The sequence below is a fragment of the Betta splendens genome, chromosome 14, assembly GCF_900634795.4.
Source record: "Betta splendens chromosome 14, fBetSpl5.4, whole genome shotgun sequence".
Taxonomy (NCBI): Eukaryota; Metazoa; Chordata; class Actinopteri; order Anabantiformes; family Osphronemidae; genus Betta; species Betta splendens.
In genome coordinates, this window is record NC_040894.2 from 16,373,203 (window position 1) to 16,389,794 (window position 16,592).

Genomic DNA, 16,592 nt, shown 5'->3' on the forward strand with positions numbered 1-16,592 from the left:
TTAATGAACAAATTTGTATATAATATTTAACCAAAACAACAATTTAGAATCATTTAGAATCATCATTCGAGTAATATTACATGCTTTATATATTCCAGACGAGCATTATTCTGTGCCATGACAAACCTATTGTAAAGTCAAATAGGAAGTTGTTAATCTCTTGAGAAAAAGTATTTATCATTCATCAAACATATGCATAGTGTTAAATATTAGGGTCAGAATTTGCTGTAAAATTAGGTACCAAAGACAAGACTCAAACCTAGATTTGAGTTTGAGTCTTGTCAAACGCTTTAACATTAATTTGTGTATCACACAGGCGTTAATACTGCTTACTCCCTTTGAGGCTTCTTCCTAAACTACCTTCATTGTTTTTTTTTTTCTGTGAGCTGCTTAACAAGAACACTTCACCTAATAAAGGATTGGTAAATACTATTATATAATAAACCAAGTTTATTAGAATAAGTACAAAAAAATGTGTTTTTTTAAATAGAATGACAGAATAAACATAAAATGTTTTATGCCTTAACAAAACTATCAGTGAATTTATGTTGAAGTAGTGTTATTTCGATACTTTTCAATACTTTTTCAGATAAAAATAGAACGCAAAAAATTATTGCTTTCTTTTCTAGCCAAGCTCCGACGTGTTCCTTGTCCTCTCAACTGTAGTTAAAAAGCGGTGGCGTCACATGGCGAGGTTACCGCACTGTTGTGGGCACTGCCGGCAGTGCTGCAAGTAACGGTCCCATCCAAATGCAATATAGTACTGTTTTAAATGTCCTCCTTACTTAAAACTCCTTACTCATAGGATGTTCCAACAGTTCTTTTAAAAGCCTACAGCTAAATCAAAATGCTGCAGCCAGAGTTATGACGGGACTTAGAAAGAGAGATAGGGAGAATGCGATGCTGTGAGAAACGAGACACTCTGCGAGAACAGCGTGAGAAATTTAACAAGGCGGCGCGACACCAGCAGTAAACAACAGCTCAAAAAACTATCCGCCAATAAATATATATAAATAGCTACTTCATCCTATGGACAACAATCAACCATCTTACCATTCTGGATAACATGGAAGAAAGTTTGGAGTACATTGACGAGTGCTTCAAGCGTCTGGTAATGGGTAAAAAAGACACAGCTCCAAACAAAAGATCCCGTCCATATGACTTACCTGAGTTACCTGGAGCTGGCTCGGCTGATAAAAACATCACGGACATCCTGGAATCCATAGAAAAAAAACTAGATAATTTTGTGGAATTCAGCCAGCAGCAGGTGGTTTCACTCGCCACCGAGAATGAGGCCCTGAAGGAAACCATGCAATCCCTGATGGAGGATGTGGCTCAGCTAGCGGCCGAAAATAAAAAAATAAAAGAAGGCATCCTTGATCTGCAGGCCCGCAGCATGAGGGACAACCTGATGTTCTCAGGGATTCCGCCGCCGACTGTTCCCCACCCGTAAAAGGGTTCATGGAAGAAGGCTGCAGGGCTGTCATCAGGGTCGACAAACTGTACGTCAACGGAGAGCTCTACCGGGACCGAGAAGCAACTACGTGGCTGTACTAGCAGGTGGTATGTAAGAAAAATGGTTTAATATAAAAGGTTTGTTAAACAATAATAGATGCAATGCAACTAAGTGTTATAACTTTACATCCAGTATTCAAACTCGTTCTCTCGCAAATGTTTCAGTTAAATGTTTATCGTCATTTTAACGTCTCTCACTTCACAGTTTGTACAGTGCTCATCACTTTCCTTCCACTTTAATTTTCCTTTCCTTTCCTTTTTTTCCACAACCTACTTTTACTCCACACTGTGTAAATCCTTCTCTTTGAGAGATTCGCCGTCCAGCAGCCACACACAAACATCTACAGCACAGGCAAAACATGTGCACATACATAGACAACACAAATCAGAATACACAGGTTCTCAAGCTCAGTCGCACAACTAAAGTCTCTTACACTACATACACACAAGACTAGTGATCCACAGCAGTCAGGTAAGTTATGACACCACTGAAGATTGTCACTTGGAATGTTGGTGGAATCAATAAGAAGGAGAATTTATTTAAAATATTTACCCATTTGAAAACCCTAAAAGCAGACATTGCTTTACTAAAACAAACTCATATTACCAAAACTATAGATTACACTCTGGCATCAACAGATTGTGCATGTGTTCCTACATACTGGTTACAATTCCAAACAAAGAGGGGTCGCCATCCGGATAAATAAAAAAATTTACTTTATTCATAATGATACTATTGTAGATCCAGAAGGAAGATAAATAATCATTGATATCCTGATAGCAAACGTTAAATATTGCATAGCTAATGTGTATGGTTCTAATGTTGATGACCCCTCTTTCTTTCACAGCTTCTTCACATCACTGTCTGCTCACTCTGGTTCCAAACTTATAGTAGGAGGGGACTTTAATTTAGTATTTAACCCAGAGTTGGACAGGCTAAGCAAAGCTGTGAGCAACAGGAACTGGCAATCAGTACAGACCTTAAAACAGTACATGGATGACTTTGGCCTCTGTGACACATGGCGTTCTCTTCATCCTACATCCAGGGAATATACCTTTTTCTCACCAGTTCACCACTCTCACTCCCGTATAGATTATATTTTAGTAAATAACTCAGTCTTATAAGATGTCTCTGACACCAATATTCACTCTATCACAATCAGTGATCATGCACCAATGTCCAATTCTTTGATTAAGACAGTTAGACCATCAACCAGGAATTTTAAGTTTAATACATCATTACTTAACAATTAAGACTTCATCCTTTATGTGAGAAGAGAATGGGCAAGCTTTATAGAAATCAACGATACACCAGGAACCTCACCTTGTGTTCTTTGGGAGATTGGGAAGGCAGTTATGCGTGGTAGAATAATTTCATATTCATTACACAAAAAAGGACATGCTACTTGAATTAGAATTGGAGCAAAAAAATCTCTAGATACTAAATATTCTGCCTCTCCAACCAATGATGCCCTAGAAGACCTAAGAAATCTAAGGCGGAAATTAAGTAATACAATTGATCGCAAAACTTAGTTTCAGATAGATCAGTTACGCTGGGAGAACTTTGACCATGCTAACAAATGTGGTAAATTTTTAGCCAACCAATTAAAAAATAAAGAAAAACAAATCATCTATTCAATGACTAATAAGAAAGGGAACATTACTCATGATCCCCATGAAATAAATGATACCTTTAAAAACTTTTACCAAGAGAGAGCCAAAGTTAAATGAAGAACAAACCAACACTCTAGACTTATCGTTGTCTTTGGCAGAAACAACGAACAGATTAATCAACTTAATTATGTCACCACCCATAAACTAGAGTCAGCCATTGTCTCCTTAGATGCAGAAAAGGCTTTCGATAGAGTAAACTGGAAGTTTCTCTTAGCCACTCTGCATAAATTCAGCATTTGGGAAATCATTTATAGACTGGATCCAAATATTATACAGCTCAGCAAACGCCACAGTCAGAACAAACAACCAGATCTCACCAAGGTTTAATCTGCATAGAGGGACAAGACAGGGCTGCCCACTTTCCCCATCACTATTTGCAATATTTATTGAAGCTCTAGCTGCAGCAATAAGACAGCATGAAGGAATTGCTGGAATATTGACTAAATCAGTAAATCATAAAATAAGTTTATATGCTCACGATGTGTTACTGTTTCTCCTGGAGCCACAGACGTCTCTTCCTACAACTATCAGCCTCATAGATGAATTCTCAGGACTTTCAGAATACTCTAATAACTGGACAAAATCTCTAGTGCTACCCCTTAACCTTAAGGTGACTAACATCTCCTGTACCACACACAATTCAGGGAACATTAAATACTTGGGCATTGAATTGTCGTCTAGGCTATCAGAGCTTATTGATCTAAACTACAACACATTATTAAAACAAATAGAAGCCAACCTCAAACTCCACACAGCTGTTTGACGACAGTACTACCCACTGCACACTATGAAATCACTAGTGCCAATTTCTTAGAATATCAACAATTAAAGTCAATACTTAATGCAAAAACTAAGAATACTCCTATCCAGGTGCAACCACCAGCAGCAATAGAACGATTTAGTGATATATCAGGGAAAAGGACAGTATCTAAAATCTATATTTTAATTTCCAATGTTAATCAGAGTGAGCCTTCCAATGTCTAAATAGGAAGCTGATCTGGACATCATCACTAATAACACATTCTGGAATAATATATGTCTTAATTTACTCAGGATGACAAAAATACAAATTTACAACTAATATAATATAAAATTCTTTATAGAAGACATTATACAGGACAAAGAATGTTCCAAATGGGTCCCACAAATTTAAACATTGGCCTTCATTGTACTGTACAGATAACACAGCAGATAGATTCCTACATGCATTCTGGTCATGTTCACCCGTGCAGCCATTTTGGCAAAGAGTATGTGAACACCTGTCAACCTGGTTAAACTGTCCAATCCCAGCAGCCCCTGCACTTTGTCTTCTAGGAGATCCAAGTGGGCTTGACCTAGAGACAAACCATTCACACACACTTCTTTCTGCCCTCTGTGTTGCAAAGAAAATCATCCTCATGAACTGGAAAACTAAAAGAAATTAACACTAGCACGAAAAGGTGTCATTTGACCCATTTCTACCTTAAACACCTTGGCCAGTGGGCAAAAAACCCCTCGCTCTAGTCGACATTCTGTGAGCGACTGCTTTTCTCATGTAAACAGAGCCATCACTCACCCAGGTTCTATGCTCATGCAGGTACTATGGTCTGCAAGTGTAACAAGCGAGCCACCAAGCCACCATGGAGAGACTTTATGTCTAAAAAACAATCTATGTTCTACCGTTCATAACACATTATGTGGGCCTGGGCACGCTCCTCCCCGGCTGGCCACGCCCAACCCAACAGATACCGCTTCCCCTCAAAGCAGCGCACCTTTGAGTTCTTACAATATGTGTCTAAGAACTTTGTGAGTTCTACTGGTCATAACAGAATGTAAAACCCACAAAATCCAGTGTGTGGCAAGATCTTGACAGCTTGAGGGACACAACTCTTTGTCCTGTATGGAAATGCGCCCAGCCCCACAGATGCTGCTTCCCTCCAAAACAGGGCAACTTTGAGTTCTGACTTTATGTGTAATAAACTTTGTGTGTGCTACTGGTCATAGCAGAATGTAAAATCCCACAAAATCCACTGTGTGGCCAGATTCTTACAGCTTAAGTGACACAACTCTTTGTCGTGTATGTAACTGCACCCCTCCCTGGCTGGCTGCGCCTAGCCCCACAGATTCTGCTTTCCTCTGAAACAGGGCACCTTTGAGTTCTGACTTTATGTAGTAAAAAACTTGGAATTTTGACTTTATGTAGTAAAAAACTTTAGGTTCTGACTTTATGTAGTAAAACAACTTTGAGTTCTTACTTTATGTAGTAAAAAACCTTGGGTTCTGACTTTATATAATGAAGAACTTTGAGTTCTAAGTTTATGTAGTAAAAGAACTTTAGTTCTGACTTTATGTAGTAAAAAAACTTTGAGTTCTAACTTTATGTAATGAAGAACTTTGTGCGTGCTAGTGGTCATAATATAATATAAGCTACTGAAAAAATAACAATAAAATTAGTTTTATTGTATTTCAGTTGTATTTCTCAGTAACGCTGTAATTTTTAAAGTAAAACCAAAACTCACAAGTAAGAGCATGCAGTCAGTGAGAGATAGAGGGATCTGAAAGTGTTTTATTAGATTTTTTCAAAAAATCAAGAAAAACCTGAAGAAACTGCCACACCCATTTTATTCTTTGAATATATGTAAAATGTTTTTTGGGTAGTGTTTTTATGCAGAAAAATCTGTTGTATAAAAGACAACGCATGTGTGTATCTCTCCATAAGATGACATAGTGAGGCACAGGTTCAGCGTGCCTTCCTCCCCCCCTGTGGTGAGCCAGTGATGGCCCTATTTGTGTAACAAAAGCAGCTGTTCACAGATTTCGGATGTTAGCCAGAGCAAACGGGGTCTTTCGACCACGGCTAGTTGTACATGTGGTAACCAGAAAAATCCATGTGTGCTATTGTTAAGCATTACTCAGTACTTGAACAACTTGTTAGATTACACCACCTTAGACATATTGTCTACTTGTTCAAATCAATAACCAAAACTATACTCAGATTGATTCCATTTCCAGGTATAGATGCGTGGCGCTCGGGTGCTGCGCCATGCCTGGTGCGGTGGTGGGGGTGCCTGGTGGTTTGGAGTGCCTGCCTGCCTAAGGAACCGGGGCAACGGGGCTGGTGGATTTTCCCTCTGGGGGTGCCTGCCTGTGCCCGGCGGGGGGTCTCTCCCCTGCTCGGGTGGGGCGCTGCCTGCCCTAGCGGTCCGACGCCCTCTGGTAACTGCTCGGGCCTGTCGCAGGGGGGGTTGGCAGACTACTCAGGCTAGAACCTTCATTGGGCCCTGGGCGGAGGCTGGCCCTCAATGCACAACCACAGAGTATGTGTGTAGGTTTGAGTGGAGCACTACACACGTCAAGCATGAGCATACTTCAGCGAGAGAATGGGTAAGTGTGACAGAGGGGTGAGGATGATTCTGGCTGTGCTGCGTGTGGTGCCTGGGCAGTAGTACTGTGGGGTCTAGTACTGGGTCTCGTCTGTATCCTGGATGGGGGTTGGGGGGGGGCAGTGGGATGGGTAGCAAAGCTAGTCTGGGACCTGGCTCTGCGGACCCTGGTGCCTTGCTTTCCAACTACGTCTCTCCACAATCATCCACTCCGGTCTGCAAGGGGCGTCCTACTGATGGAGGGACTGGGGCTACCGGAAAGTGGTTCCATCCCTCCTAAGTGGTATAATAAGAATAAGAAAACCTTTAATAGTCAGTTTGTGTTGGCACAGTACAGAGCAGTACGGTACAGTTAGAGTGAGTATGAGGTCATTGCAGGGTTATTGCACAGTAATGGGTATAAGATTTGTATCGGTAACAATATACATGATTGTTCACAGATTTACACAAATATTGTGCAGAGCAGGTTGCTATATAACCACTGATGCAGTGGGTGAGAGTTGAGAGTCTGCTCTGACCCTTTCTGTGCAGTGCATCGGTGTTATGAGTCCAGTCCAGTTTATTGTTCAGATGCACACCCAGGTACTTGTAAGAGTCCACTCTCTCAATGTCCGTTCCCTGGATGTGCATCGGTGGTATGACAGCAGGCTGCTGTCTGCGGAAATCCACCACCATCTCCTTCGTTTTCCCTGCATTAATCAGAAGGTGGTTCCGCTGGCACCAGTCCTGTTCTGAGTGAGTCCTCTGTACTCTGCATCGTCATCATTGGTAATCAGTCCGACGATCGCAGGGTCATCAGAGAACTTCTGCAGAACACAGCTGTCCGTGTTGTGTCTGAAGTCTGATGTGTAGAGGGTGAAGAGGAAGGGGGCCAGTACAGTCCCCTGTGGGGCCCCCACACTGCAGGTCAGAGTGTCAGACACACAGTCCCTGGCTCTCACAAACTGAGGCCTGTTTGAGAGATAGTCCATAATCCACTCCGTCAGATGAAGGACAACACTGGCCTCCTCCAGTTTGTGTTTCAGAAGCACCGGCTGGATGGTGTTGAAGGCACTGGAGAAGTCAAAGAACATGATCCTCACAGTGCTGCCGGGCTTCTGTAGGTGAGAAAGAGTTTGACGTAGGAGGAAGATGACGGCGTCGTCTACTCCTATGCCGTGTCGGTAGGTGAACTGCAGCGGGTCCAGGTAGGTTCCCACCGCAGAGCGGAGGTGACCCAGGACCAGTCTCTCCAGTGTCTTCATCAGGTGTGATGTCAGAACCACTGGTCTGAAGCTGCTGGGGTCTTTGGCGTGCGGTGTCTTGGGCACTGGTACCACGCAGGAGGTCTTCCAGAGCTGTGGTACCACCCTCAGCTTGAGGCTCAGGTTGAAGACATGCTCCATAACTCCACACAGTTCGCCTGCACAGGAGTCTGGAGCTGATGCCGTCTGGTCCAGCTGCTTTCCTGGCCTTGATCTTCCTGAGTTCACTTCTAACCTGAGTGCTGGAGAAGGATAGGGGTTGAGGGAGTGTCTCAGTGTGGTGTGAAGTGGGGGGGTGTTGTTGGAATGAGTCACCAGTCGCCAGGGCTGAGAGTAGAGGGCTTTGTGTAAAGGTGTGAAGGGCTGTGGGGGGTGGTAATCTAGTGGTATGAGGCAACAAAAGGTTTGGAGGCAGCTACTGGGAGGTGTGAGTGGGTGCTTGGTCAAACCTATTAAAGTATGAGTTCAGCTCGTTGACCTAGCTCAGGTCCCCCTCAGCCTGTGGGTGTGGAGCTTTGAAGCCTGAGATGGTTTTCAGGCTCCTCCACACCTCACTGACATTGTTCTGCTGCAGCTGCTCCTCCATCTTCCTCCTGTAGCTGGACTTCCCCTCACAGATTTTCCTCCTCAGCTCCTTCTACACCCTCCTCAGCTCCTCCCTGTCCCCTGATTTAAATGCTCTCTTCTTCTCCTTTAGCAGAGCTTTAATATCAGGGGTGACCCACGGCTTGTTGTTGGTGAAACACCGAACCCGCCTGGAGGGAACGGTGTTTTCACAGCAGAAGTTGATGTAATCCATTACACAGTCTGTTGTTGCGTTAATGTCCTCCCCATGTGGGTCGCAGAGCTCCGTCCACACAGTGGTGTTAAAACAGTCCCTGAGAGCCTCCTCGCTCTCAGCTTCCACCTCTTCACTTGCTTCCTGTGTACAACAGGTTTATACACAGGCAGGAGATGCAGGATGTTGTGGTCAGCTCTGCCCAGCGGTGGGAGGGAGGATGCAGTGTAGGCCTCTTTAGTGTTGGCGTAGAATAAGTCTAGTGTTTTGTTGTCTATAGTGGGGCAGGTCACATACTGGGTGTATGTAGGCAGAGCAGCTGAGGGAGGTGCATGGTTAAAGTCCCCAGAGATCAGGAAGAGGGCCTGTGGGTGCTGTGTTTGCAGCCTGCTGGTGACTGAGAGCAGGGTCTCAGAAGCTGAGGGTGGGACGTACACAGCAATTATTATAACGTGTGTGAACTCCCTTGGCAGGTAGAATGGCCTCATGCCCAGCGCTAACAGCTCAATGTCTCTGTTACACAGCTTCATTTTGACAGTGCAATGTCGTGGCATACACCACCTGATGTTCACAAACACAGCCAGACCCCCTCCCTTCCTCTTACCGCTGTTCTCCATTCTGTCCGCACGTAGCATATGAAAATTGTCCAGTGCGGCAGTCGAGTCCAGGATGAGTGACGTCAGCCATGTCTCCGTGAACAGCAGGACGCTGCTGGTTCTGTACTCCGGCTGGTACCGTGTGAGCGCCGCGAGCTCGTCGATCTTGTTAGGGAGAGATCTCACGTTCCCCATGATGACGGAGGGGACAGCGGGCCTGAAGCGTCTCGTTTTCTCCCGTCGTAGTTTTCCAGCGCGGCGCCCACGTCGGGACTTCACCAGCAGCTCAGCGGTGATCTCGTGTCTGTCTCTGGGCAGAACTACGGCGCTGCTCCACGCGATCAGCTGCTCCGCGGTGTAAACAATGCGCGCTCTGACCCCGAAGCACATCTACATTTAAAACAGCGTTTGTACTGCGCCAAACTTAGAAAAACTATATAAAAGCTGTGTACAGGTTGTGTACACTAATACTACTAACAAAACACTAGAAAGGTAAACTTAAATAAGTGAAGAAAGTAATAAATAGAAGTAAGAGGACAGGAGCTGTTGTGACCAGCAGCCAGCTCGACCGGCGCTGGAGAAAAAAAAAACAAAAAAAAACCTGCTCTGCAGTTTTAATTGCATTAGTCATACACACTCATCCAGGACTGTGGGGGCTGCCCCCGGCGGGGCCAGTGGACAGAGCATACACATGGACATACACGTACACATGGACATAGACATACACATACATTCAGGACCGGGGGTGAGCTCTTTTACTGGGGCCTGGGGGTGAGGCCAGCTGTGGCCTTGCCCACTGGCCCCGGTGGAGATTCACCACCCAGTTTTAACTGCACAATAGACAATGGGGGGGGCTGTCCAGGGGTCGTGCTCCTGGAGGTGTCCCCCACTTTCAGTGCACTCTAGTTCCACACACTCACGTTCAAGCTGGGTTGCAGGGTTCTGGGGTGCCTTTTCCAATGCCCCCTGCTTCTCCCGGGTTGGGGTGGTTGGGCGGGGCTCGGGAGGTGCTGCGGTCCCTGCCTGGGGCCACATGGGTGGCAGGCCCGAGACCTACCCTCCCCATGAATGAGATTAAGCAAATGGTGTGGGTGTGAGAATGTATCTGAGAGTGCATCGGTTTACATATGACTGACTAGTTCTTTGTGAAAGAGTTTGTGGTAGTGTGTGTTGATGTATGTGTGGGTCTGTGTCTGTGTAAGTACGTATGCATGTGGTGCGTTTGGTTTGTTGGGGGTCCAGTTTCCTGGGTGGTCTCTTTGCTGTCGGCCCCCACCAATTTCTGGTCTTGTGCTGCGGGCCAGAGATGGTGCCAGGGGATATGGTTGGGCCGATTGGGTAGGCCCCGCTCTGGGCGCAGGGATATCTCCTGGCAGGCTCCCTACGGGGCAAATAAGGATTCGTTTCTCTGCTCATTGGCTGAGCAGAGAAACAAATCCTAACCTTTAGCGGCCAAGCTCCTCCCACCACCCTGGCTTTCACAAGTGGCATTGTTCATGCACCAATGTCTGCCTCACCCTTTGCATGAACAATGTTAAGCTACAGCTTTACTAACCTTGTAGTGGGACACTCAACACCTGAGCACATAGTCAGGTTTTCTAAACTTAACCGTAAGTATTACTGATACTTATCACTGCCAATATCAATAATGTGTAATAATTGGAAATTGTGATGTTGTATGTCATGGCTATTATTAAGTAGTATGAGATTGTGTATAACAATGCATATGTGTATGTATATGATATATGTATATGTTTGTATGAGTGTGTGCACATACCTTAACACTATTATTGGTATTAATATTAAAGGGCTCATATCATGCAAAATCCACTTTTTAGACATTTTGGAGCGTTCCTATGACTCTATGGGTCACATATACACACACTGAGCACGGTAGAAATGCATTTCCTGCTTTTTTCACATTTTGAAAACGTAAATTTTCTCACCCAATGAAAACAGACCACGACCTACTCTGAGGCCGGGTCCCAGTTGTCGTCACCTTGGTCGGAAGTCCTCCCTGTAAATCCTGAACCACCACCCCCACAATGATCCCGAACCAAAACTGGACTTCCGCCATTTCCCCCCTCTCACTCACCGTGAACAGACGAGCACGGCAGCGTTCAAGTCCTCCCATAGAAATAGTTCGGTTCTTGGGTGTTCTAACCAACACCAAAGTCTATTCACTTTAACAAGGGATCAACAAGTGAGGATTTGTGGGTCACTTTTATTTTTAACAGGTGCCAGAAACACTGCCTCAGCATTTATACGTATGTGCATTTCAAACGAGGGTGCGTACAATGCTGGATTTGTTTCACGGCTCCTGTTGAAAAAAAAGGACCTATTCCTAAAGTCCGTCATCCACTCACTGAAGTAAGTACATGCTTGATATTTATAATGTTTTAAAATGTTAGTTTGTCCGTTTAAAATGTAGTAACCTATGTGTGGGGCAAGTTACTAGCTAGCTATGCTAACGGCTACAGCCATTCGACCGAGCCTTTGTCCCCTTCAAATGTGCTCATGTGGGCTCCTGCAGCCACACACCTGTGTGGAGAAAAGCTAATGACTAACGGCATCGAGCGGCTACAGGCAGGGAGCGGTGGGTCTAGCGTCTGTCCTTTTTCTGTAATCACATACACCTGCGGGAAACAGCTGATCGTTATCGCCCTTCCAGCGGCGACAGACAGGAAGCGGTGGATCTAGCTCGCTGTAGTAAGTTTGTGCTTGATACTTGTGATATCTAAATATGTTAGTTGGGTCTGTTTAAAATGCAGTAACCCACATGTGAGACAAGCTAATCGCTAGCGTCGCTAACGGCTACAGTGAGTCAACTGAGCCTTTGTCCCTTTCAAATGTGCTACTCTGAGTTGGTGCAACCACACACCTGTGTGGGGAACAGCTAATAGCGATGGGCCTTCGATCGGCGACAGGCAGGAAACGGTGGATCGAGCTTTTGTCCTGTTGACGTGCTGCCGCTCCTGTTTGTGTTGCGTTAGCCGTTAGCATATCTTTAGGCCTTTGCACTTTAGAGCTACAGCTGGTCGATCGCTACAAAAAGAACCTGCAGATTGACGCGGTTATGTTCATTACCCCGTCCTGTGTCACAGCCTAAATAAACTTGTGATTTTGGGTTATGCCATTGTTCTATCAAATTCTAACATGATTAGTTGGAATGATTACTGTGTTGTGTTTCAAGCTTAGTTGCTAATTAGTCACATCTCTACAATACCTGCTGCTTATCTGGTCAGTTACCTCTAGCTTGTACCATAGCCATTATATTTGTAGGACCAACACAATTTACAGTAAATGTAACAGTCTTTTCTATACTGTAGGGGGCAAATCCCAGTTACCTACATGCAAGGAGGCTGTCAAACAGAGAAATCACTGCAGACTGTTGGTACACAGACATCTGCTGCCCAGCTCAGGAGTGAAGGTATGTACGTTTGTATGTTCCAACAGTAAGATAGGCAATAGAAGATTTCAATTGGTATATACTGTTTAGATTTTATATTTGAATTGTAACAACTGTTTATCTGTTGTTTTAGCACAGACAGGCCTGTCCTCTTGTTTGGTTTAATTTTTTGTCTGGTATTGTGTGTTCTTACATTAGAGAAGGTTTTGACCTACATAATAATGAACATTTTACTAATCTACAATTCTGATTGCACTACCTTTTGTTTTGATGAGGTGATGGTGAGGACAGCCACAGCTTCCATCTGGTAGAGGACTGCTTCCGCTCAGTCTTCCAAATAGTGATGAGAACAAGGATCACCACATCTCCCTGTTTACCCTACTTTCATGCATTTAGTCTGCAAGGCCCTGCAAAAGCTTCTCCTTCGTCCTCAAACCCCCAGACTTCCTAATTAACTCAGTAACCTATACATTGCACATTGGAGTGTGAAGGTAACAGTTCATTCTAGCTTTGGAGTAGTGGTGTATTTTTTTGGTTTACAATAAAGTTGGCTTTAACTATTATGTATTTCACTGAACTCTGTTTCTGAAGGGAAAACACTTTTATTTAGGAAATCATAGTATTGAAATTACATGTTTTTCTCTTTCTAATATGGTAAGCTATAAAGTTGAAGCGGCCATAAATAAAACGCATATAAATTATATATAAATAAAAATATATATTAAAAAATTCCTAATGAGTGTTGCATTCACAAAAAACACATTTTTACTCAAATGGTAAAGGAGTTATTCTACAGGTGGTCTACATCAATCATACTATGAGTGTTTTAGTGTTTTATCCATCAGGAAACTGCCTTCATCTACAACCCAAGCATGAAGAAGCATGAAGAGATTGCAACTCAGATTCTTCACCCCAGGAATCCTCAGCACCAGCTCACTAGCCTCTGTAGACTAGATACCTGTAACAACTTTAGATACAGAGACATATTACTGTCAAATTTATCATGAATAACAAATAACATAATTAAAAGCAGTAAAAATACGTTAGGTCAATATATAATTTGAACCAATGCTTTTTGTTCCCAGGAAGGTCATGCAGTGATTGCTCTAAATATTAATGCACATTTTTTAAATAAAATTATGTCAGAGCAGCAGCACAAGACAAAAACAGTGAAATGTGTAAATGTAAAATGTATTTATATTATTTCAGCTATGCTCTCAAACTTATTTATTTGTATAATGTAAGCTAAAGTAGTGTTTTCTATTAACAAGAGTTTTCCAGGTAAGTCGTGTTGTGAATATTGAAGCTGCACACGCCATTTAGCATAAGCATTAGCAACCGCTAGTCACTTTGCAAATTACATAAATCAATTAAATTGAAGTAAATGCGACATTACCAATGAGACACATCTTGCATCAGCCGAAATGTGGCGACTTCAACAGCCTCCTCTTCAGCTTCAGGGTCAGATTCGGGATCGTAGACGTATGGTTCTACTACGCTACGAACCAGCTGGCTAATGTTGTGCAGTCCTGTAGTGGGTCGTCTTCTTCTCTGGAGGATTGCGTTCTCAATGTCGCACTACTGCCACCTATTGTATCGTAACCGTGCGGTGGCTCGTATCCATGGAGCCAATTTAAAAAAAAACAACAACAACAACAAGAAAAAAGGTATGCGCTTCCGCACAGAGGTGTGGTGAGCAGCTTCGCTTGCGACACGCCCAGAAAACACAGCGTTTGCTGATGGGGAGTGAAAACCACACATTGACAGGGGCAGTGTGGACGATCTAAAGGGTTTTATGGGATGAAAATTTACAGAGACCTTACTGAGACATTAAAGTCTAATATTTTTTAGAATGAAAAGTATGATATGACTCCTTTAATTTCAAAGGTAAACTACAGTACAGCAGTTGTTTAGTTATGAATGTGTCAGCCTAAGGTACATCCCTACTTATTTATTTTGCACCATTTGTTTGCTTAACTGATTTGCTTGGTTTTAGCAGCTGGTTGCACCCCCCCCCCCCCCTCCTCACACACACACACACACACACACCCCAAAGAAAAAAAACAAAAAACCAACCTGTCCACCAACAGAGCAACATCACACATATTTAGGATTTACTAAATAAAACAATAAATAAACCATTAATCAAGAAGAGTATATATATTTCATATATACTTGTAAAGGCAAAGCTGTCTATCACAATACGGCATTCGGCCTAATACCTGCTGCTTGTTGAACTGCTGGACAGAACAAAAAAAAAAGAAAGAGAGATCACATTTCTCCAACATTAGCATCTCTCCACTGGTTGCCTGTAAAATGTAGGATATAATTTAAAATTCACCTACTCAACTACAAAGCACTTAATGATAAAGCTCCTTCTTATCTTAAAAGACATTGTTCCATGTTTAACTAACCTTGTCTCTTTTTCTCCAATAGTTGTTCTTCTCACATTCAGCCTGGTTCTGCTGGAGGTTTCTTCCTTGTTAGAGAGTGAGTTGGTACAGTTGGGTACAGGTTGGTAAAAGCACAAAAAACATCAACAGGGCTCGTATAGCAGAGCAAATTTAGCTAGGTTATCTTAGATTACCGAATGCCTGTTTTGGCATCTCTTCAGACCTCTCCCTCCATTCCATGTTGTGTCTATGTTAAAAATCTGTTAGAAAATGTTTGTTTGTGACCTCTGTATATCTGTAGATTGATTTTTTTAATTAAACTTGACACACTAAGTAATATACTATGCTTAGTGGTGCAATTGTTTGATTCAAAGATGCACGTTCTCTTCATCCTACATCCAGGGAATATACCTTTTTCTCGCCAGGTCACCACTCTCACTCCCGTATAGATTATATTTTAGTAAATAACTCAGTCTTACAAGATGTCTCTGACACCAATATTCACTCTATCACAATCAGTGATCGTGCACCAATGTCCATTTCATTGATTGAGACAGCCACACCATCAACCAGGACTTGGAGGTTTAATACATCATTACTCAATGATCAAGACTTTATCAGTTATGTCAGCAGAGAATGGAAAACCTTTATAGAAATCAACGATACACCGGAAATGTCACCCTGTGTTCTTTGGGAGACTGGGAAGGCAGTTATGCGCGGTAGAATTATTTCATATTCATCACACAAGAAAAAAAAGGACATGTTACTTGAATTAGAATTAGAGCAAAAAATAAAATCTCTAGAGATTAAATATGCTGCCTCTCCAACCAATGATAGAATCCTAGAAGACCTAAAGAATCTAAAGCTGAAATTAAAAAATATAATTGATTGCAAAACTCAGTTTCAGATAGACCAATTACGCTGGGAGAACTTTGACCATGCTAACAAATGTGGTAAATTTCTAGCTAACCAATTAAAAAATAATAAAGAGAAACAAATCATCCATTCAATAACTAATAAGGAAGGCAATATTACTCGTGATCCCCATGAAATAAATGATACCTTTAAAAACTTACCAAGAGTTATATACGTCCCAAATAGATCCATCCACCTCAGCCATAGAGGCGTTTCTGAATAAACTAGAACTGCCAAAGCTAAAGGAAAAACAATCCACAACTCTAAACTCATTGTTATCTTTGGCAGAACTACATGAAGCTCTGCAGGAGATGCCCAATAAATGGTAGCTGAAATTAAACAACAACATTCAATACCCACAAATATGAATTCTGCCTTCATAAGCCTGCTCCAAAAACCAGCAAAAGACCCTACACTCCCATCGAGTTATAGACCAATTTCACTAATAAATGTTGATCTAAAAATAGTGTGTAAAGCACTTGCTAGAAGATTAGAAAAAATCACTCCATATATAATTCACTCTGATCAAACAGGCTTCATTAAAGGTAGACAGTGAACAAACAATATGAACAGACTAATTAATTTAATTGATTATGTCACCATCCATAAACTAGAGTCAGCCATCGTCTCCTTAGATGCAGAAAAAGCTTTCGATAGAGTAAACTGGAAGTTTCTTTTAGCCACTCTGCACAAATTCGGCATTGGG